At 42.9% G+C, this 23,958-nt stretch overlaps 1 long non-coding RNA gene across 3 annotated transcripts in view; it reads left to right on the forward strand.

The window, feature by feature from the left end:
- The window catches only part of LOC140206361 (uncharacterized), an 87,704-nt gene extending 81,803 nt beyond the window's left edge, over positions 1-5,901 (forward strand). For 2 of the 3 annotated variants that reach the window (XR_011888124.1, XR_011888123.1), the window contains one exon: positions 5,447-5,901. This is a non-coding gene — a long non-coding RNA (uncharacterized lncRNA). Of the gene's footprint in view, positions 1-3,849; positions 3,873-5,446 lie in introns of those variants that run through there. The other variant, XR_011888126.1, reaches the window with a different exon arrangement.
- Positions 5,902-23,958: the final 18,057 nt, after the last annotated feature.

The raw sequence follows: 23,958 nt of genomic DNA on the forward strand, positions 1-23,958 counted from the left end.
TACTCCAAATTTAGTCTGACTAATGCATTATAAAGCTTCACCATTTACATCCTCGCTTTTATATTCTAGTCCTCTCAAAATGAATGCCAACATTGCTAGTGTAAAAAAAACTTCTCTGCTACAGGTCCTGGGGCAAAAAATTAAGCTAATTGGTACGAAGGGATAGTGTCTCTGCTCGCACAAAGGAAGAAGATAGTGATTGCGGGAGACCAATCATCTCAGTCCCCCAACATTGTTGCAAAATACTTCTGGGCAATTTGCTAGCCCCATTCATCTTCATCAGTGAGCAAACCATCATAAGATCAGTTCCATTTGAAACTCCTCCGATAATGAAACTATCCATTTCCACATGAAACAAGGATAGGGTTCTAGCATGACTGATTACTTTACTTTGCTTTATTGTCGCCAAACGATTGATACTAGAGCGTACAATCATCACAGTGATATCTGATTCTGCACTTCCCCCTCCCCGGAGTACAAATCGATAATAAATATAGTAAAAATTTAAATTATAAATCATAAATAGAAAATAGAAAAGGGAAAGTAAGGTAGTGCCAAAAAACCGAGAGGCAGGTCCGGATATTTGGGGGTACGGCCCAGATCCGGGTCAGGGTCCGTTCAGCAGTCTTATCACAGTTGGAAAGAAGCTGTTCCCAAATCTGGCCGTACGAGCCTTCAAGCTCCTGAGCCTTCTCCCGGAGGGAAGAGGGATGAAAAGTGTGTTGGCTGGGTGGGTCATGTCCTTGATTATCCTGGCAGCACTGCTCCAACAGCGTGTGGTGTAGATGGAAGATTGGTTTGTGTGATGTGCTGGGCTGTGTTCACAATCTTCTGCAGCTTCTTTCAGTCTTGGACAGGACAACTTCCACACCAGGTTGTGATGCACCCTAGAAGAATGCTTTCTACAGTGCATCTATAAAAATTAGTGAGGGTTTTAGGGGACAGACCAAATTTCTTTAGCTTTCTCAGGAAGTAAAGGCACTGGTGGGCCTTCTTGACAGTGGACTCTGCTTGGTTGGACCAAGTCAGGTCATTTGTGATATTGACCCCGAGGAACTTGAAGCTTTTGACCTGTTCCACTTGCTGATGTAAATTGGGTCGTGTGGTCCGCTACTCCTTCTGAAGTCAACAACCAATTCCTTCGTCTTGCTGATGTCGAGGGATAGGTTATTGTCTTCGCACCATGCCACCAGGTTCTTAATTTCCTCTCTGTACTCAAACTTATCATTACCTGAGATACGGCCTACAATTGTGATGTCATCAGCAAACTTATATATTGAGTTTGATGGAAACTTGGCTACACAATCATGGGTGTACAGTGAGTACAGCAGGTGGCTGAGTACACAGCCTTGTGGGGCACCAGTGCTCAGAGTGATTGTAGAGTAGAGCTTGTCCCCTATTTTTACAGCCTGGGTCTTGTCTGTGAGGAAGTTGAAGACCCAGCTGCAGATCTGAGTGCTAATGAGTGATTAGTGCTAGACAACTGTCATATAAATGCCAGCTATAATCATCTTGAACAAGAGAAAGTCTAAAACATTTTCTTTTTTTTAAAACTTAGCTCTATCCCTGTCATCAAATCACACCGATCAGAGACCTGACTTGATGAATGACGCATACAATGCCTATAAAAAGTATTCACACCCCTTGTAAGTTTTCATGTTTTATTGTTTTAAAACATTGAACCACAATGGATGTAATTTGTCTTTTTTTGACACTGATCAACAGAAACAGACTCTTTCAAGTCAAAGTAAAAATGGATCATTACAAAGTGATCTAAATTAATTACAAATATAAAAAAAGAAAATTTATTGCATAAGTATTCACTTCATTCAAGTCAGTATTTAGTAGATGTACCTTTGGCATCAATTACTGCCTTAGGTCTGTGTGGATAGGTCTCTATCAGCTTTGCACATCTGGACACTGCAATATTTCCCCATTCTTTACAAAACTGCTCAAGCTCTGTCAGAATGCATGGGGATCATGAGTGAACAGCCCTTTTCAAGTCCAGGCATAACTTCTCAGTTGGATTGAGGTCTGGACTTTTACTTAACAACTCCAGGACATTATCTTTGTTGTTTTTAAGCCATTACTATGGAGCTTGGGCTTTATGCTTGGGGTCATTATCTTGCTGGAAAACAAATCTTCTCCCAAGTCGCAGTTCCCTTGCAAGCTGCATCAGGTTTTAGGATTTCCTGTATTTTGCTGTATTCATTTTACCCTCTACCTTCACAAGCCTTCCACTGTCTGCTGCAGTGAAGCATCTCCACAGCATGATGCAGTCACCACCATGCTTCATGGTAGATGTGGTGCGTTTTTGATGATGTGCTGTGTTTGGCTTACACCAAACATAGCATTTAATCTGAAGGGAAAAAAGCTCAATTTTGGTTTCATCAGACCATAGAACCTCCTTCCAGCTGACTTCAGAGTCTCCCATATGCTTTCTGGCAAACTCTAGCCGAGATTTCATGTGAGTTTTTTTCAATAATGGCTTCCTCTTTGCCACTCTCCCATAAAGCTGCGACTGGTGAAGCACTTGGTAACGGTTGTTGTATGCACAGTCTCTCCCATCTCAGCCACTGAAGCTTGTAACTCCTCCAGAGCTGTGTGATGGCTTTCCTCACTTGTTTCGGTCTTGCGTGGTCACTCAGTTTTTGAGGACGGCCTGTTCTAGGCATGTTCTTTCCATTTCTTGATGATTGACTTAACTGTATTCCAAGGGATATTCAAAGACTTGGAAACGTTCTCATACCCATCTGCTGACTTGTGCTTTTCAAGAACCTTTTTGCGGAGTTGCTTCAAGTGTGGTTTTCGTCAGGATACTGACTCACCAGCAGTTGGACCTTCCAGATACAGGTATATTTTTACTACAATCAATTGAAACACCGTGACTGCACACAGGTGATCTCCATTTAACTAATTAGATAGAGAATTTATTAATCCTGAATGTATATACAGTGTCACAGTAGCATTACATGTGCACAGATATACAAATATAATTTGTAGACAATTTAGAATGGAATTGAGGAAAAACTTTTTCACACAGAGGGTTGTGGTTCTAAGGGATTTAGAATGTATGTCTAGTGCACATTCCGGAGCAGAGGGTGGCAGTAATGTACCATTAAGCTGGATGCCAACCGCTGTAAAACAAGATACAGACAGACAGGGTTGTGGATCTGTGGAATGCTCTGTCTCAGAAGGCAGTGGAGGCCAGTTCTCTGGATTCTTTCAAAAAGGAGTTAGATAGAGCTCTTAAAGATAGCGGAGTGAAGGGATATGGGGAGAAGGCAGGAAAAGGGTACTGATTGTGGATGATCAGCCATGATCACAGTGAATGGTGGTGCTGGCTCGAAGGGTTGAATGGCCTACTCCTGCACCTATTGTCTATTGTCTATAAGAGGAGAAGTAAGAAGGAATAAAAAATGAGTTACCTCAAACAGTCTTACAGGAGGGGGTCATTACTTCCCCAACTATAGGTTGACCCTTTCTAATGGCTGAGGGTAAGAATGACCTCAAATAGCGCTCTCTGGAGCAGTGCAGTTGTCTTAGTCTATCACTAAAAGTGCTCCTCAGTTTAGTCAAGGTGGCATGCAGAGAGTGAGAAACATTGCCCAGAATTGCCTGGATTTTCCATAGGGTCCTTTGCTCTACCACAGCCTGCAGTGTGTCAAGTTTGACTCCTACTTCGGAGGGGTGGAGCAAAGTGATGATGGCGCTAAATGGCGACTCCTCTGCTTGCATCTTTGGAAACAGCTCTGTTTCTAGCTTTTATATCTTTTTTTCCCTTTTCAAAATTTTTTTGAAGACCCTGACCTGGAGATAAACTCTGACTTTGGTCTTTTGTGGGAATAGGACCCGCTACCAGGGCTTCACGACCAGCTGCTTTTTGATATCCCAAGGATGCGGCCTGGAAGACTAACACGCTTTCGTGCCTCTGGAGACGGGCTGATTCTAGGCCAGTGCCCCTGGCTGAAGTGTTGTGGGAGAACACAGAACATCAGGAGCAGCAGGTTAGCTGCTGTGGGTTGTGTGTCCGAAGAACTGCGCCTTTCTGGGGCCAAGTCTCTGGGTGCAGAGCGCGAAAAAAGTGACACAACAGACCTTTAACATCGTAAATCTGTGAGTTGTGAGTTGTTTGTTAAGTCTCCCTCTTGCTGTGAAACGGGGACACTTCTTTTTCCCTTATTCGGGAGAGTCTGTGGTATGTCGAATTACCGGGTGAACTACTAGTCTTTGGGGCACTGCAAGTCTGTGTCTTTATTGATGCTTGCTGCACGGTTGAGTGCTTGGTGGAGGGCGCTGATGCGTTTTCCTGGTGGGGTGGTGGGAGGGTCGTTGCCTTGCTGCTGCTTGTGTGTGGGAGGGGTGAGCTGGGGAAGGGGGGCTTTGGGTTTCTAATGTTTAACTGTCATTCATTCTTTGGAGCACTCCTCTGTTTTTGTGGATGTCAGTGAAGAAAAAGAATTTCAGGACGTATATTTTATACATTTCTCTGTTGGTAAATGTACCTAAAGAAACTATAACAGAAACACGAGGAAATCTGCAGATGCTGGAATTTCAAGCAACACACATAAAAGTTGCTGGTGAACGCAGCAGGCCTGGCAGCATCTCTAGGAAGAGGTACAGTCGATGTTTCGGGCTGAGACCCTTCGTCAGGACAAACTGAAAGAAGAGCTAGTAAGGGATTTGAAAGTGGAAGGGGGAGGGGGAGATCCAAAATGATAGAAGACGGGGCGGGGGGGGGATGGAGCCAAGAGCTGGACAGTTGATTGGCAAGAGGGATATGAGAGGATCATGGGACAGGAGGCCTAAGGAGAAAGAAAAGGGGGAGGGGGGAAAACCCAGAGGATGGGCAAGGGGTATAGTGAGAGGGACAGAGGGAGAAAAAGAAGAGAGAGAAAAAGAATGTGTGTATATAAATAAATAACGGATGGGGTACGAGGGGGAGATGGGGCATTAGCGGAAGTTTGAGAAGTCAATGTTCATGCCATCAGGTTGGAGGCTACCCAGACGGAATATAAGGTGTTGTTCCTCCAACCTGAGTGTGACTTCATCTTTACAGTAAAGGAGGCCGTGGATAGACATATCAGAATGGGAATGGGACGTGGAATTAAAATGTGTGACCACTGGGAGATCCTGCTATAATAGAGTCAGCTTTTTAATCAGTTTATTAAGCCTGTTGGTATCACCCTTGTTGATGCCATTGCCCCAGCACACCACCACATAGAAGGTTGTACTGGTGACAACAGATTGGTAGGACATGTGAAAGAGAGGACTGCATACTCCAAAGGACCTCAGTCTCCTCAGGAAGTAGAGGTGACTCTGGCCCTTTATGCACACAGCTTAGGGTGGAGCTTAGAAAGATGATGACGCCTAACGGCAACTCCTTTGCTTGCATCTTCAGAAACAGCTATTTCAATCCTTGACAGCTATTTTTTTCCCTTTCAAGGTTCTTTTGAAGACGCTGACCTGGAGTTACACGCTAACTTCGGTTCCTTGTGGAAATGGGACCCGCTCACAGGTTCTCACGACCGGCTGCTTTTGGTATGTCAAGGACGCGGCCTGGAAGGCCAGCACGCCTTCAGGGTGTTGGATTTTCATGGCTCTGGAGACCAGCTGATTCAAGACCGGTCCTGTCACCTGATGTGTCGTGGGACTACATGTAAGGTCGAAAGCAACGGGCTGGCTGCTGGTTGTGTGCCCAGGGACCTGAGTTCTTTGGGCACAGAACTCAGAAAAAGCGACACAACAGTCTTTTAACACCATAAATCAGCAAGTTGTTTTATTATGTCTCCCCTCTCGCTGTGAAAAGGGGACACCTCTGTTTTTCTTATTAGGGAGAGAGAGAGTCTGTGGTATGTTGAATTACCAGGTGAACAAGCAGTCTTTGCTGCTGCTTGTGCATGGGTGGGGGGGGCTGGGTGGTTTTGGGGTTCTAACATTTAACTGTCATCCATCCTTTGGGGCACTCCTCTGTTTTCATGGATGTTTGCAAAGAAAAAGAATTTCAGGATGTATATTGTATACATTTCTCTGACATTAAATGTACCTATTGAAACCTATTAATTGAAACCTCTGTGTTGGTACTCCACTCGAGTCTGTCATTCAGGTGCACCCCCAGGTACTGGTAGGTCCTCACATATCTACTCCTCACCATCAATAGTAACAGAGAGCAGTGCAGATTTCACCTTCCTAAAGTCCATCACCATTTCTTTTCTCTACTGATGCTGATCTGCAGATGATTCAGCTTGAACCATTTGACAAAATCCTCCACCAGGGTCCTGTACTCATCATCTCGTCCTCCTTTTATATACCCAACTATTGCTGAGTCATCAGAGAATTTCTGCAGATGACATGACTTAGCGTTGTATCTACAGTCTGAGGTATACAGGATAAGCAGGAAGGAAGCCAATATAGTCCCCTGTGGGGCCCCAGTGCCGCTTATTGCCATGTCTGGCACACAGCTCTGAAGCCACACAAACTGTAGTCTGCCAGTCAGGTAGCCCATTATCCAGGACAAAATGGAAGTGCCAACCTGCATTGAATGGAGCTTTTCCCCCAGCAATGAGGGCTGTATAGTATTGAAAGCACTTGAGAAATCAAAAAATGTGGTCCTCACGGTGCTGCCCTGCTTATCCAAATGGGAGTAGGCTCTGTTCAGCAGGTAGATGACAGCATCATCGACTGCAATGTACTCCTGGTGGGCAAACTACAGGGGATTGAAGGCTGATCTGACCAGGGGTTGGAGATGAGCCAGGACCAGCCTCTCTCAGGTCTTCATGATATAACTTCTAAAACCAATTGGCTACACCAGTGATGATTTGGTGTGTCATATTGAAAAGGATAAATACGTATGCAATTAATTATTTTTGTTTTATATTTGTAATTAATATAGATCAAGACTTTTTCTGTTGATCAGTGTCAAAAAAAGCCGAATTAAATCCACTGTGATTCTATTTTATAAAACAATAAAACATGAAAACTTCCAAGGGGAGTGAATACTTTTTATAGACACTGTATCTAGCTACAGGAGCAAGTTAGATGCTGACTATTCTGAAGTAAGTGACCATCTTTTAACTCCTCCAGCACTTTCTGAGAGGATTCAGCCAGTTCGCCAGAACAACACTGCCCACTTGATTGGCACCCAATTCATCAACTAAAAAAATCTTGTTTTTGAAGTAATTACGCAAGGTGTCTGCAATGGGTATCATATAGAAACACTATGGTGACTTGGAAAGGTTTCTTTAAAAGCATCGTATATTTCTGTGTCCACTGCCACCTTGAGAGACGGGGACAGCAGTAAATAGTAACATTACAATCTACAAGTCAAATTTCAGGAGCTCCCAAACAACATGGTGGGAATACTTAAAGCACAGAGAGTTCACCACCACCCTTTCAATGGATAAGGATAATAGTAAATACCGCCAAGGAGCCAGGACACATGAATGAAGAGGAATCACACAGCCCATTTTCTGCCATGTTATGCTTTCACTATTTTCCAGGTCGGATTCACTTTTGCCATGGTTCATCGTCCCTGCTCTAGTCAAACTTAAAATATGCAGGCATCTCCAACTGGATCTGGCCACTCAGGGTCTTGGCTCCCTACTCCTGTTGTTTTCTATCCCTAGCTACTGATGGTGTGAGATAGTCATGTACCAAAGTCCATGCACATTTTTTTCAGGGTAATCAAAGTTAGCCTTTAATGTACTTATTCGATATCAGTGCCCATGGACTCAATGGTGGCCTTTCCATCACTAGCACATTTGGCTATCTACAGAATACAGAGCACATACTCACTGACCTATCTCTGACAGCATTCCAGTCAGAGCATGATAGTCATCCAAGATCAACATCACTAAAAGCAGATCATCTGGTCACCATCACTGCTGATGTGTGGCAAAATGTCATTTGGGCTTTTTACGTCTCGACCACGACCACACTTTACGGATACCTCATCAACAAACAAGGGCTAAAGGACGTCTTGAGTTTTTGAACAATTATCAAAATGCTGGTTCTTTCTTTCCTGGGGTATTTTTGTTGTTGAGCTTTATTTTCTATGAGGGATCCACAATATCCAGCACTGCTGTGCAACACACACCTGCATGGGGAACTCAGCAGGTCAGGCAGCATCTATGGAAATGAATAAACAGTTGCTGTTTCAGGCTGAAAGCCTCCTTCAGGATTGAGAAGGAAGGTGGAAGATGCCAGAATAAAAAGGTGGGGAGAGGGGAAGGAGCATAGTTGAAGCCAGGTGTGTGGGAAAGGTAAAGGGCTGGAGAAGAAGGAATCTAATCGGAGAAGAGAGTGGACCATAGGAGAAAGGGAAGAAGGAGGGGACCCAGGAGGAAGTGATAGGTAGGTGAGAAGAGGTAAAAGGTCAGAGTGGGGAATGGAGGAAGTGGGGGGGGGGTTGAAAAATTTTGCTGTGCGTAAGTTTGGGGCAATTTTCTACAGGTTGAACTATACTAGGACATAGATCCCTGCCCAAACTTCCACCCATCTAATCTTCCCATGTGATATAGGGTAGTTGAGCTGCCCCTCCACAACCAACCAGTATCCAGCTAGTCTCCATGCTGCAGTCCAGCTTCCGGTTCTGTAGCTTATGACCTGTAATCCCAGAACCCACTGATAGGCCCCTGCCATTACAGACTACACAAGACTTTTCAGCAGGTCAACATCAGAATCAGATTTATTATCACTGTCATATATCATGTGAAATATTACTTTTTTGTGGCAGCAACACAGTGCAAAGACATAAAATTACTATGAATTACAAAATAAATAGTGCAATAAAAAGGAATAATGAGACTGTATTCAGGGGCATATGGTCCATTCAGAAGTCTGATGGCAGAGGAGAAAATGCTGTGTTCTGAATTATTAAAATGGATCTTCAGGCTCCTTGACCTTCTCCCTGATGGTTGTAATGAGAAGAGGGTATGTCCCAGATGGTAAAGGCCCTTAGTGATGGACGCTGCCTCTTGATGTCATCTTCGATGGTGGGGAAGAGTTGGGCCTATGATGATGCTGGCCAACCTTCTAAAGCAAGAATTCCCAACCTGGGGTCTTTGGACTCCTCAGTTAATTGTAGGGGTCCATGGCATAAAAAAAGGCTGGGAAACCCTGCTCTAAAGCCTGTTGTGAACTTGTCCATTGGAAGCTCTCTACTAGGCTGCGATGTAACCAATCAGAATGCTCTTTTGTAAGAATTTTTGGTGACATACCAAATCTCAAACTTCGAACAAAATAGAGCCACTAACAAGCCTTCTTCCTGGTTTCATCTATATGTTGGGCTCAGGATGGAACTAACACCGAGAAATGTGAATTCTGCTCACCCTTTCCACCACTGACACTGCAATGAGGATTGAAGCATATTCTGCTGACTTCCCCTTCCTGATATCCACAATTAATTCCTTGGTCTTGCTGACACTGAGTGAAAGGTTATCGTTACAATATCACTCAACCAGCCACCTCTACAGGCGTCATCATCACCGTCATCTGCAAATGGTGCTTTCATTGTGCCTAGCAATGTAGTTATGAGTATAGAAAGAGTAAAATAATGACCTAAGCACACATCCTTAAGCTGCGCCTGTGTTTAGCAGTCCTTTGCGGTATCCAAAGACTATTCAGATCAAACAGGAAACTTATTCAAATGAATGGGGTTGCTATTCCTACATTAGCCCTCCCTGTCACAATGCTAAAGACAAATCTGAGGTCTTCTCTTCAGGCAGCACGCAATCTGGTAGGAACCATCTGACATTAAGGATGTGTCGGACTAACTGAATGATTAAGGAGAGTGAGTTGATTTAATGTATTTGGACTTTAATCAGCTCTGGTGAGATTAAACCTGGAATATAGAGATTGAACTAGGTTTTATCTTCCTATCCAAGGATTATGGTAATACCATGAAGATTCATCGGACAGAAGTTTGTTCTATGAAGTGAGATTAAGCCTACATTCTCTTGAGGTTAGAAGGAACGATTATAATGGAGCCTCAAAAGGAAAGATGTTGGGATGATGTTTGCACTGACTTTAATGTCCAGGCTAGGCGTCGACTCTTCAAACTCAGGGGCCAGCATTTCAGATCTGAGGAGAAAAAAAGGTTCTTCATCCACAAGGTGGTGAACCTTTGGAATTCTCTACTCAAGAGGTGTGTTTACATTTTTGTAAACTTAAAGGAATCATGAAGTTAGTCCAGAAAAGTACTGCTGAGGTAAAATATCAGCCATGGATTTACCAAATGGTGGAGCCGATAAAGGGCTGAATGGCCTCCTGTTTCTGACTCTTGCATCTTTTGGGATTCTGCATCTAACTGCATTTGCTGTGAAGTTCAAGAGCTCCCAAAGTATAAACCACCAATGACCAATTAACTCAACCCTATGCTGGGAGACTTCATGCTAATACAAAATGGCTTTGGTGATCTCCAACCTGTCACAAACCACAATGTGAATTGCTTAGAAAATAGGACATGGGTAATGCCCAGAAATTCCCGCCAGGAAAGATTAGCTTCATCTTTGTCTTGCAGTCAGAACGCTGCCCTTGTGAGCCACAGAATTTGCCCTTCATAGGCATAAAGGGAGGGTTGGCAGAGAACTGGACACTTAAAAAAACCTTTCATGCATGGAAATTACCAACTCATGGAGCTGCAAAGAGCAACACGAGCAAACCAGATCCATTTGACAGGCAAATCTGAACAGCAAAGTCACTTCAGAATATGGAGCTCGAAGGGTTAAAGGAAAAAGTGAACCAAGAACACAACTATTCCGACTGGAATTTAAATTGGAGATGTGATGAAGATTAACTCTGCTTATTTCAGTTTCCCCCCACTTTATGGCCCTGTTAAGAGTCAGTCATCTTGTTTCAGGCGCCCTGCTATTTCAACTACTGAGCTTCTCGTGGCCATTAAGGGTGAGCTAGCAGGAGCGATAATTCAAATCTAAAGTAGACAGACAGGCTGTAATTACTCTTCCTCCCCTCCCCCCACTTTAAATGGAGCAGTTACTTGTGTGAGTGAGTTATTCGATCCGGAGGCACTGGTCTGAGCCCAGACAAAACAGACTCAAGTTCAAGTGCAAGACTTAAAAATCTGGGAAGTCGAATATTTTAAACTCAGCTACTGGCTTCGAGTCACTCTCCTCGGCCGGTCCTTCTTAAAACATGATCAGGCAATGGAATCCTCTGGCGCTCTCCCTCAGAACGGCCAGGACTTCTTTATTTCTTTAAACTATTCAACGACTGATTTACGGGTGGATTGTCATATTGGAACAAAACAAATAGTGTTTCGATGTAAAGGGCTTTACACCTACAGGAGGAATGCAGCCGTGCAGCCCCTAAATGCCCTGGCCTTGTTGTTGCACTCCTGTGTTGGAATGCGACCCGGACTCCCACAGAAGCCCTCCAGACAAGGCGGCGGGGAGTCACGTTTCACCGTCGCGCACTTGATGGTTTGAACTTTTGCACGCGTCTGCCACTGAGGAATGTCGCTCCACACAGACGACAGAATCCACAAGTATAGAAGGCGGCGCGGCTATGAGCTGCTCTCACGGAGCACATCGCTGCCCCGGGAGTTGCTCATAACTTACAATAGCGCCCAGGCAATGCAGCTGGGGAATCAATTGGGGTCTGACTACACCTTCTGAGGCGCTTCTCCGCTGAAACAATACAGCAGCGGCAGACAGATGTACCTCTTTCCACTTTGCTGTCGGTTACCAATATTGCCCTCTTTACACCCTCCCCTCCCCCCCCCCTGTGCAATCGTTGAGTTTACCAGCTCTAAAAATTGTGCACAGCTGGCCTGCAGCTACCTTGGGGTGGGGGTTGGCGGTCAGGACTGTGCTGCAAAGAATTAACGGTCAGGAAGTACTCTGCACCTGCACAGCAGCCATCTAGTCCAGCACACTGAGCAAAGGAGATTTAAAGCGACACGCCTCCCCCTTGTACACCCCCTGTCTGCTGCACATTGAGAGACCACTTCCCAAATCTGTGAGGTAGTCACCCTCTGTTGATTTATATATAAAGCAAAATGATGAAGTTATTTAGTTAATCTAGTGGCATCCACCAATGACAATCCAAAGGGACAATAGAGAGCGATTAATTCCACGATCGGAACATTCATAATCTGACAGGGAAGTGTTAATGGAAAAGCCACACGTGAGGAATTCTATTGAACGGATTACACTTCCAGAGACCACAGCCCTCTGCTTTGGGCTGCTTGTGTGGACCGTGAACCAAACATTTAGTGATGAAATTCAATCGATCGTTTAAACTCTGTGTTGGAACACTGAAACGGAAGTTTCTCTGAACAACAGTAATGTACCAGTTACGTATTGACGATTGGCTCTATCCTAAAAATCAACAAATTCTAGAATATTTTAAGAATTTTGCAACTGAGCTGAAAAATTAAGACTGAGGTCTAGCTCTCCTGACAGCCTTGACTCATCCCAGAACACTACAAGCAACGAAGTACTTTCACTTGTATTCACTTTTGTAAGGTAGGTATTGGTATTGTATTATTATTTTCATATGTAACAAGGTACAGTGAAACATTTGTCCTTATACTGTTCATACAGATCAAATCATTGCACAGTGCATTGAGGTAAAACAATAACAATGCAGAATAAAATGTAAAATCTACTGAAAATGAGTAGTGCAAGATCATAACGAAGTAGCTAGAAAAGTGCCAATAAATCTCTGCACCAAAAGTTCCCGTGATCAGCAATGTAATAGAACTAGGATAATACAATCTGTTCCTGTTATGTTGATTGCAGTATAAATATTGGGTAGGACCCCAGGTTGACACCAAGCCCCTCCTGCACCCTGCTACCACATTCCTCTTTAGTAAAAAGTGAAGCTAAGTCAATGTGAGAGAAGACACCTACCTTGGTTTAATAGGCATCTTCAGCAGTGTAGCAGCCCTTATACCCTGATACTGAAAAATTAGCCTAGATTTTCCTGCTCAAGCAAAACTTGAACACTAAGAAGTAGATTGAAGTAGCCTCTGGAATCTGAAGTAGATAGAGAATGCCCCCTGGGGTTGATCATCCCAGAAGGAACCCCTGTGGGTCAGTGGCCAAAGTGATGCAAAAGAAACCGCATACTCTCCCCCTACTTCACAACCTGATGGCTAAAGAGTTCACTACACAACTATTCTCCCGCCCATCTCTGCCAAGCTACCATAGCTGGAGGAATGGCAAGAGAAGCCGCCTGACCCAGCAGCTGAATAGTCCTCTCAAAAATAATTTGAAACTCTTCATTTTTAGATCCCTTGTGCTTTCTTACAGGAAAATTCAGTGTCCACAGTGATGACTTGTGTATTAAAATGGTATTCTTCGCACATTGCATGTACAAGCAATTCAGCTGATAGAAAAGTGGAAAGCTATGTAAGAGCGAAGGGTTAGATTGGTCTTAGAGTAGTTTAAAAGTTGGCACAACATCATGGACTGAAGACCCTGTACTGCCTGTAATGTTCTATGTTCTATTAAATGGACTTGTAGACTTTCTAATTGTCCTGGAGTGGAGCTGACACACAGGGCCAAGGATACCCTTTGCGATGTGAACAGTGTCTCACCAGCTAAAAGGCCAGCCCTGACCTTATAGACTTGCTGGATTGTTAACAAAAACCGGCAGAGAATTGATAGCGTTTTCATACAACATGCATGTGTACTGTGTCAAAGAATGTATTATATGTGAGTTTGTTATATTCGCATACTCTTTCACTAAGTCTTTACTGTTGGATTTTAAAAGCTGTCAAGTGCAAATATTGGACTTTTGTATATGATATATTGGCAATGTATATCTTACAAACTGATTGGGTTAATTTTCAGTGCCAATATTGGCAATAGTTGACCAGTAAAGGCCCTGGATCTGGGTTCAGTAACTTGCTCTAGTTATCTCACCAACTGGACCACTGCGACTTCCACACCTCCACTCTTGGGCAATAAAAATACCCGTCTGGATGATAGATACATTGTGCACAGGATGTCAGCTGTGACTCAGAATCGGGGTTATTATCACTGACTCATAGTTCCCATACCCCACACTGCTCGTTTCTAACTCTTAGCTAAGATCCACAAAACTGACTGTCCAGGTAAGCCCATCATTTCTGCCTGCTCCTGCCCCACTGAACTCTTGTCCACATATCTCGACTCCATTTTGTCCCTCTTGGTTCAGTCTGTTCCAACCTAAATCTGTGACACTTAACAAGCTCTCAATTGCTTCAATCATTCAAAGTTCCCTGGTCGCTGATTGCTGCGTTTTCACTATTGATATCCAGTCCCTATATACTTCTATCCCTCTTCAGGAAGGGCTTAAAGTTCTAGACAACATACCTAATCAGTTCCCCTCCATCATCATCCTCCGTCTGGTGAAACTGGTTCTCACCCTCAACAATTTCTCTTTCAGCTCCTCCCACTTTCTCTAAATCTAAGGTGTAGCCATGGCCACCTGCATGGCCCCCAGTTCCGACTACCTTTTCATTAGCTATGTGGAACAGTCCATGTTCCAAGCCTACACTGGTAAATGCTCCCCAGTCCTTTCTACATTACATTGACGATTGCATTGGTACTGCTTCCTGAACCCATGCCAAGCTCATTAATTTCATCAACTTTGTCTCCTACTTCCACCCTACCCTCAAACTTACTTGGCTCTTTTCTGACACTTCCCTCGCCTTGCTCAATCCTGTTGTTTCCATCTCTGGAGAAAGATTCCCTACTGATATCTTTTATAAACCTACTGGCTCTCACAACCATCTTGACTATACCACTTCCTACCCTGTAACTTGTGAAAATGCTATTCCTTTTTCTCAGTTCCTCCATCTGTACTACATCTGTTTTCAGGATGAGGCTTTCCATTCTAGAACATCTGAGATGTCCTCTTTCTTACTTCATCCCCTCTCCCCCTCCCCACTCACTCACCTTCCCCTTCACCTAGTCACACCTAATACCTGCCAGTTCGTTCTTTCCCTCCCCCATCTTCTTATTCTGGCTTCTTCGCTCTTCATTTCCAGTCCTGATGAAGGATCTTGGCTCAGAGCATCAACTGTTTACTCCACTCTATAGATACTGCCTGATTAGCTGAATGCTTCCAACATGTTGTGTGGGTTGCTCCAGGTTTTCAGCATCTGCAGAATCTCTTGTGCTTATGTTGAAAAATTTGTTGGTTTGCAGAAGTACAGTGCAAAACTTAAAAATTACTATGTCACAATAAATAAATAGTGTAAAAGACAATTTACGAGGCCGTGTTCATGGGTTTATGGACTGATATCAAAGGGAAGGAAGCTGTTCCTAAAATGTTGAATGTGGGTTTCCAGGCCCCTGTGCCTGAGGATTAATGAGAACAGGATATGCCTCAGATGGTGAGGGTCTTCACTGATAGATGCCACCTTCCTGAGGTACCCATTTGGAAGATGTCCTCCATGCCAGGTTGGGTTGTGCCTGTGATGGAGCTAATTGAGTCTACAGCCCTCTGCAGCATTTTATGATGATGCATATTGGAAACCCCTACTAGGTCATGATGGAGCAATGCATCTATAGAAACTTGCAAGATCCTTTGATGGCAAACCAGATCTTCTCAAATCCTAATGAACTGGAGCTATTGACATGCCCAGGGTAGATCCTCTGAAATGTTGACACAAAGGAACTTGAAGCTGGTCACCCTTTCCACTGTTGACCCCTCAACGAGGACTGCTGTGTGATCTCCAACTCCCCCTTCCACAGCTACCATGTCTCTGGCATCTGGCTCTGTGGCTTACAGGGGAAGTGGGGAGGGAGATGGGGGGAGAAGAGAGTGGTGGAGATTTAATAGTTAGGGAACAGACTGGAGATTATTGTATATGTCAAGGAGATGGATGGTATGTTGCCTCTCAAATGGTAGGGTCAGGGACATCTCAGATCCACAGCATTCTTTAGGGGGAGAGAGCAGGTAGAAGTCATGGTACACATCGATACCTTTGACATAGGTAGGAAAAGGGATGAGGTTCTGAAGAGTGAATATAGGGAACTAAGTAGGATGCTAAAATGCAGGATTTCAAGGGTAGTAATCTCTGGATTACTATCTGTGTCACGTACCAGTGAGGGTAAGAGTGGGATGATTTAGCAGGTGAATGTATGGCTGGAAAACTGGTGCAGGGGCAAAGGTTCAGATTTGTGGATTGTTAGGAACTTTTCTGGGGAAAGTATGACCTGTACAAAAAGCTCAGTTTACACCTGAACTCAAGAAGGTCCAATGTCTTCGTGGGCAGTTTTACTAGAGCTGTTGGGGAGGGTTTAAAACTGGCTGTTAGGGATGGTGGGGTGGGGGGAGAGATTAAATGAGTTTGACAGGATGATGGGAACCAGAGTGATCAGTCAGATGATGGAGCAGTTGTTGTACTGTTAGATGAAAGATGAAATGAGTAGAGAGACTATGAAGAAGCATGGACAGTCGAAGCACCATCTATGAAGTTAATTATATGGGTTGAAGTATGTCAAATTTAATGTGAAAAGTATTAGGGACAAGAGTGATGAATAAGATGAGCATGGATCAGTAGTTGGAGCTAGGATGTTGTGGCCATTATAAAGTCTTGGGCAGGAATGACTACTGGATGTTCCAGGATTTAGATGTGTCAAAAGGGGCAGGGGGATAATAAATAGGGTGGGGCAGAGACATTGCTAATCAAGGATAGTATCACAGCTGCAAAAAAGGAGGGCATCATGGAGAGACTGTCTATTGAGTCAGTGTGGGTAAAGATGGGAGCAATCACCCCATTAGGAGTATGCTTTCATCCTTCCCAGGGGTTTTTAGATGCGTCCAGGAAGGATTCCTGGCACACTATGTAGACAAGCTGACTAAAGGAGAGGTCATACTGGATCTAGTACGAGGCATTAAACTAAGTCAGGTGACAAATCTCTCGGTGGGTGAGCACTTCAGAGACAGTGACCACAACTCCCTGACCTTTGCCATATCCTTAGACAGGGACAAGAATAGATGGTATGGGAAAGCATTTAATTTGGGGAGGATGAATTATGATGCTATTAGGTAGAAAGTTGGGAACAGATGTACTTGAGGAAATGCTCAACAGAAATGTGGAGGTTGTTTAAGGAGCACATGCACAGGGTTCTGGTAGGTTTGTCCCATTGAGGCAGGGAAAGGATAATAGGATGAAGCAACCATGATTGACAAGAGAAGTGGAATATCCAGTCAAGAGGAAGAAGGAAGCATACTTAGTATTTAAGAAGCAAGGATCAAACAGGGCTCATAAGAGTTATAAAGTAGCCAAGAAGGAGCTTAAGAAGGGACTTAGAGAGCTAAAAGTGGACATGATAAGGCCTTGGCAAATCGGATGAAGAAAAATCCCAAGGTGTTCTACACGTATGTGAAGAACAGTAGGATGATGAGAGTGCAGGTAGGGATGATCAGGGATAAAAGATTTGGTGGATTCCTTGGATTTGGTGAAGGTAAGGGAGGCCCTTAATGAATACTTTACTTCAGTGTTCACTAGTGAGAGGGACTTTGATGGGGGTGAGTTCAGCATAGAACATGCTAATTTGCTGGAACATGTCCATGATAAGTAAAAGGATGTTCTGCAATTTTTGAAAAATATTAGAATAAGTAAATTCTTGCGACTGGATGGGATATGCTCCAGATTAATATGAGAAGTGAGGAAAAAGATTCCTGCACCTTTGGCGATGATCTTTGTGTCCTCGCTGGTTGCAGGAGTAGCATGAAGATTAGAAGATGGCAAATATTATTCCTTTGTTCAAGAAAAATAATAGGGATAATCCTGGAGTTATAGACCAGTGGATCTTTCAACAAATGGTAGGCAAATTATTGGAGAGAATTCTGATTAGGGATATTGTGAGGGACAGATCATGCCTTACAAGCCATTTTGAGTTCTTCAAGGTAGAACAGTGGATGTGCTGCATATGGATTTTAGAAAGACGTTCAACAAGGCTTCCATCTTAAGCTCATTTATAATAATATGAAGCATGGGATCCATTGAAATTTGGCTACATGGATTCAGAATTGGCTTGCCCACAGAAGGCAGAGGGTGCTAGTAGATGGAGCATATTATGCTTGGAAATCTGTTACTAGTGGTGTTCAGTAGGCATCTGTTCTGGGGCATTTGCTCCTTGTGATGTTTATAAATGACTTGTATGAAGAAGTGCAAGGGTGGGATCGTAGTCTGCAATGACAGGAAAGCTTGTGGTGTTGTGGATAGCATAAAAGGTTGTTGTAGGTTACAATGAGACTTTGGTAGGATGCAGAGCTGGGCTGAGAAGTGTCAGATAGTACTCAATCTGTAAAGTGTGAAGTAAAGGTTGAACCTGAAGGCAGAGTACAAGGTTAACATTAGGATTTGTAGCAGTGTGGAGGTGCATAGAGATGTTGAGGTTTCTGGCCCATGGGTCTCTCAAAGTTGCCACACAAGTTGACAGGGTGGTTGAGAAGGCATATGGTGTGTTGGCCTTCATTAGTTGGAGGAACTGAGTTCATGGTAATGTTGCTGCTCCATAAGACCCTGGCTAGACCACACGTGAGTATCGTGTTCATTTCCGGTTGCCTCATTACAGGAAGGATGTAGAAACTTTAGTGAGAGTGCTGAAGAGATTTACCAGGATGTTGCCTGGACTAGAGATCAATCTTATGAGGTAAGGCTGGGCAAGCTAGGGCTTTTTTTTATGCAACAATGAAGAATAAGAGGTGGCTTGTAAGAGGCATATAAGATAACGAGAGACATAGACAGAGTGGACACGAAGCACATTTTTTCCCACGGCAGTAATGGCCAACACCAGATAATATCCATTTAAGGTGAGTGGAGGACAGTTTCACAGAGATTTTTCTGTTACACAGAAAGCGGTGAGAGACTGGAATGCTGTACTGGGAATGGTGACACTAATACAACAGGGACATTTAAGAGACTCTTAGCTAGGCACATAGATATAAGATCAACAAAGGGCTATATTGGAGCTAAGTTAGATTGATCATGCTGTAGGTTAAAAGGTTGGTACAATGTTGTGGAACAAAGGGCCGGAACCAAGTAGTACTATTCTATGAAGTCCATAGTCAACTCCTTGTCCTTGTTGACGTTGAATGCAAGGTTGTTGTTGTGACACTACTCAACCAACCAATCTCTGTATGGTTCCTCGTTGTCTCACTGTATCACAGATGTGCAAAGTACACACACCAACTGTTCTGTCAACAAAGAAGAAGTTGTCTCACTGGTAATAGTGAGTTCGAAATTATTTTTGGTGAGACTAATTATGAAGTTAATTCCTGGTCCATGTAGCTTGACAGCCACTCTTTGGAACACTGGCCACTGACCCATTAGGGTTTTTGAGGCTCTCAAGTAGGTCCTCAGAGACAGAGTGGGGGAAGTCCCCACCTCGAGAGCTGTGGGCAGTTTGCATGAAATACTTAGATACAGCCTGGCTGTCTTCCTGCATGCACTGCAGTGAGTCAGACTCTGAACATGTGTCTTCTCCAGATATGCAAATCATCAACTACCAAAGATAATTTCTCCCTTTTTCTCAAAAGAGGGGAAAAACAGTGTTTATGGTTCTTTAGTTGAGGATTTCTGGCTCCATCCTGCTCTAATAGTCTGTAGCTAAGGGGGCTTCCAATGTTGCCCATCAAAGGATATTACATTCTTGAAAGTGAGGCCCTGACTTTGTGGAGACACTGAGTGCATCTCCCTGTGACGGTTGCTCCAAGCTTCTCAGCGTAATTGCAACCATCTTTTAGTAATGGCTGTTGTAAAATCCCAGACAAACTCTCAAATTTCCCCATAATTGTTGCTATAGGCTTCCTGTGTTCCGGCTTCTCTAGACTGCCCCTATGGCTACAATTTCAGACTTCCAAACTCGGTTAAACTGCCGATGCTCCTGACTTCTTACAGTAAACTGCTTTAGGACTACTGGCTAGGAGTAGACTGGCTGCACATTTTTAAACTCCTGGTGTCCCTAATTTCTGCAATGATGCTCATTTTGTTTGTCAGTGGACTTTTGAAAGCTATGCACTGGCAACCAATAATTCTATTTGAGTTTATTTAGACCATCATTTTGTTTCAATTGGAAACCCTTGTGGAATTTTGTTTATCTAAATAAAATGAAATATTCATCAGTAAAGTGTCTCCATGTCAAGAACATCTTTAGAGACAGCACAGCAGCATATGATTCATGGGCTCAATGAGTGATATTTGCAGGAATTTGCTCTGTTTCTTCTTAATGCAATACTGCACAGAAAGCAAGTTGTATCATGTATTCCAGTCCAGTTCAATGATCACAAAGTAACCAGAGCAATAAGCGGCTTTATGATACAAATTACTACATGCTCAGCAATGAGAAATGACATATATCTCCTCACGAGAATGAACTCAGTGACTTTTAACCATGGGTAATTAGGTCATCACTGTTCCATATACACAAATGTCTATTTGAATCATCAATTCAACGGAGGGCCAGAAAAGAGCTTTTTAAACAAACATTTATTCCACTCCCATGTCACTAAGCCAAGTTACAACTAGCTTGGTTCTTTGGCCAGATTTTTATTCGTTACTAATGGAGACTTGAATACAGTTGTCTTTCGGTGTATGCTTTGCAAGAGTTAAAAGTAAAATCAATCTTCATCTTTATTTATTACCTCATTGCTCGTGTTTACGAATCAATCTTTGAAGTTAGGTTTTGTAATAAAATTTCTGATGTTATTTCACTTTGCTGCCAGTCGAGTCATTCTGAGAATATTTCTCGGGATTGTAGAGTTGGAGACAGTAGATTTGTAAAAAATTATGTCATGTTAATCTCTAAAGAAACACATCATTACAAAAGCTTTATTTCAATTTGGGTGTCTTTTCAATGACTCTGAAGTATCCCTCTGTCACAAAATATCATGCAAGCATTATTGCTATGCATCTTGAAGCCAAAGAATTACAAAAAATTTCTCCTTACCCACTCTTTTTCCTACTTTTCATTAAACTGAGGGGTTTAACTGCCAGTCGTAGTATGGCCTACTGGAAAAGGAGTTAAGTATAGATGAGCAGAATTTCCTACCGGACTAGATTTACCATTTGCTTGCTGTCCTCAAGAATGTAACATCCTCATAATCTGTTGTTTTCCCTCAACCTGGCTGTCAAGTGCAGAGCATAACGATGCACTTCTTCATTCCAATGCATTCTGATTTTATCCAACTGCTTCACATAAGTCCTGCACTAGTTTTCCCGCTGCTTGAGTGGGCAACATTTTAAAACAGCATGGTGTAGCCTGGTGGTCACAGCTCAAGCCTCATGGGGTATTTCAAACCTTACTGCAGTTCCTGTATGCCTTACTTCAAAGCTCAGCAACCCAGCTGCATAAATATATTAAACCAAGAAAGCAATTTCAAATTAACTTGTGGGAATCATTGGAAAAATATGACGGTTTTTCCCCCTCCATCTGGTGCAAACGTAATTATTCACAATGACAAGGAGCTATGTTTTAAATAGATTAAATACTTTCAGACTTATTCCATATTTTGAAGTATTTTTTTGTTTAAAGTGATCTGTGTACAATGTTTACATTTGTAAAATCATCATTATGCTAAAACTCGGCCTTTAGCCATCTGGATCAAAGAATTTGCCAGAATTCTCTCGCTTGTCTGTCAACGTGGAAAGTTGTGAAATTCTATCAGGTAAAAATTAAAGTGAGGAATCTTCCTCTTGGACAATAATCCATCAGAAGTTGAGGATGTCTTCTTTCCACTCTAGCTTTGTTGATCTGGAAATGAATAATATGTCTAATGTGGGAACCACAGAGTTTTCTACAAATTGGGAGGTACACTCCTTCCGCAGTCCACACAGGGCCTCTGCACTCTTCTGATGCTTGGTTTCGAGGAATCATAGTTTAACAGAATCCATGCAAGAAGCATAGTTACTCCTACAACCAGCAGAAATGGCTGAGTTATTGACCCAAAATGCCAATATATCCTTTAGTTACTAGCTGTTCGACACATTACAAAAACTTACACATTAAGATCTGTTGGCAACTCGTTCACTGTTCATCAGGGGTTTACTAAGTATATTAATTGACTTTTTATCCTATGGTGAGGATTTTCATGTTGTCTGAAAGAAAGATGTGCTTTATTTTGATGCCCTCACCTGACCTCACCTGTTCATACAACACTTACAACTGATAGTAAATGGCTACCACAAAAGGATGGGGTGAATTCAAGGGCATGATTTAACCTACTTCATTAATAGTCAGGCATTCACCCAAAGAACTTAAGTTCTCACAATAGGAAATGCTCCACAAGAACACATTCTCAACAATACACCCAATAGGACTATTCCTTTATATTTTTAAAAATCTGGTGTTAAATGAGAGAGAAATTGCAGAGATACATAACATGGCTTCATTTTCCATCCATTAATCTGGGGAAAGGGCTAGAGAGCCATTAGTCCCATTTCACTCTGCCATCTGCTCTAAACCTTTAACCTTCTGTTCGATAACCTTGTTTTTAGTCCAAAGCATAACATCGTTTCATTTTGCTTGTTCTGGCCTTGAATTCATATGAAGTGACAGAGAATTATAAACAAGAGTTTTGATCACTAAAACTTTAAAATAAAGCGAAGTCTCAGGTGTAAGTCACCCCAAAGGGCTTCTTTAAATCTCAAGGCAATTGTCTGATTGGTTTTGTGTTGATAAAATAATTAGAATTGGCATCAACAGTTTTTTTAATAAGGTAAAAGACTAAATTGACTGACCATAACAGTGTAATTCCAAAATCAAACCAATTCTGCTCTTTTAAAGGGAAACCCTTTAAACCACCAACTCATTTGTGCAAGATTAAATTAACAGAAGTGCAGCTTCACATGAATTCAGCTGAAACTCGATGAAACTGGCACAGAACACAAACCATGACCCATTCACAATGCAGTGCAATACTGAGAAAGCACCTCGACATAAAACTCCCTTTTGTAACCATAAAACAAGGGCTGCGATTGTAATGAGTTTTATTGCAGAGATGGCATTCTTAAAGACGCTGCCCCAGCTGCACGCAATTCATGCCCAGATTAATTCAGAGACATGCAATCCTCTCCTGTCCTGCTCTGAAGGTCAGGCTGCCTTCCCCTTAATCAGCCCTTTGGAGTCACAGACAGCTTGTTTCCACTCCAGTGTGGGAGTTCTGAGGTGGGTAGTAAATGTAGTGTGTGGCCCACTTACTGCCACAAGTAGGGCAGGAAAGTCCTGACAGGGAATGGAGGTGGTGGGTGATGGTACACTTCCTTGGCCATTTTTACTGTGTCAACGGGTCCACCCACAGTTCAGATTCTTGCGGGGGATAGTGTCAAGATTCATTCCTCTTCGCTTTACAAGCTTTAAGAGACAAGCTCAGTGAAATCCACGTAATACTTGTACATTTCAGGAGGCCATGGGTCAGGCATTGCAACAGGTCAGGTTTTCGAGGAGGCTTTGAGAGCATCTTTGAACTCTTCTTTCCTCTTGGTAATCCCCTGTTGTGAGGAACCTCAGAATAGGGCACCTGCCTCAGGGGTCTGATAGCCCAGAGTTCTACCCCAGAAACAGGTTGATTGTAACCAGGACATCAGTGTTAGGGGCTTTCGCATGGGAGACAACACTGACATTGGTTTCCTTACAATGCCTGTGGAGAATTTTGCAGAGATGGTTTTAGTAGCACCTCTCTGTTGTATTGCAAGTGATCCTTACCTCACAGGCATACAGGAGGACAAGAGCCACTGTAGTCAGAATGAGAATCAGGTTTAATATCACTAGCATGTGGTGTGAGGTTTGTTGTTTTGCAGCAGTGGTACATTGCAATACATGATAGTAAAGGGAACTATAAATTACGATAAGACATATATATAAAGAATTAAGTTAAATAAGTAGTGCAAAAAATAGAGCAAAAAAAAAAGAAAAAGAAGTGAGATAGTGTACATGGGTTCAGAAATCCTGAAACGTTGAGTGTGTCTCTTCAGGCTCCAATATCTCCTCCTTG

Source organism: Mobula birostris, chromosome 12, assembly GCF_030028105.1.
Source record: "Mobula birostris isolate sMobBir1 chromosome 12, sMobBir1.hap1, whole genome shotgun sequence".
Taxonomy (NCBI): Eukaryota; Metazoa; Chordata; class Chondrichthyes; order Myliobatiformes; family Myliobatidae; genus Mobula; species Mobula birostris.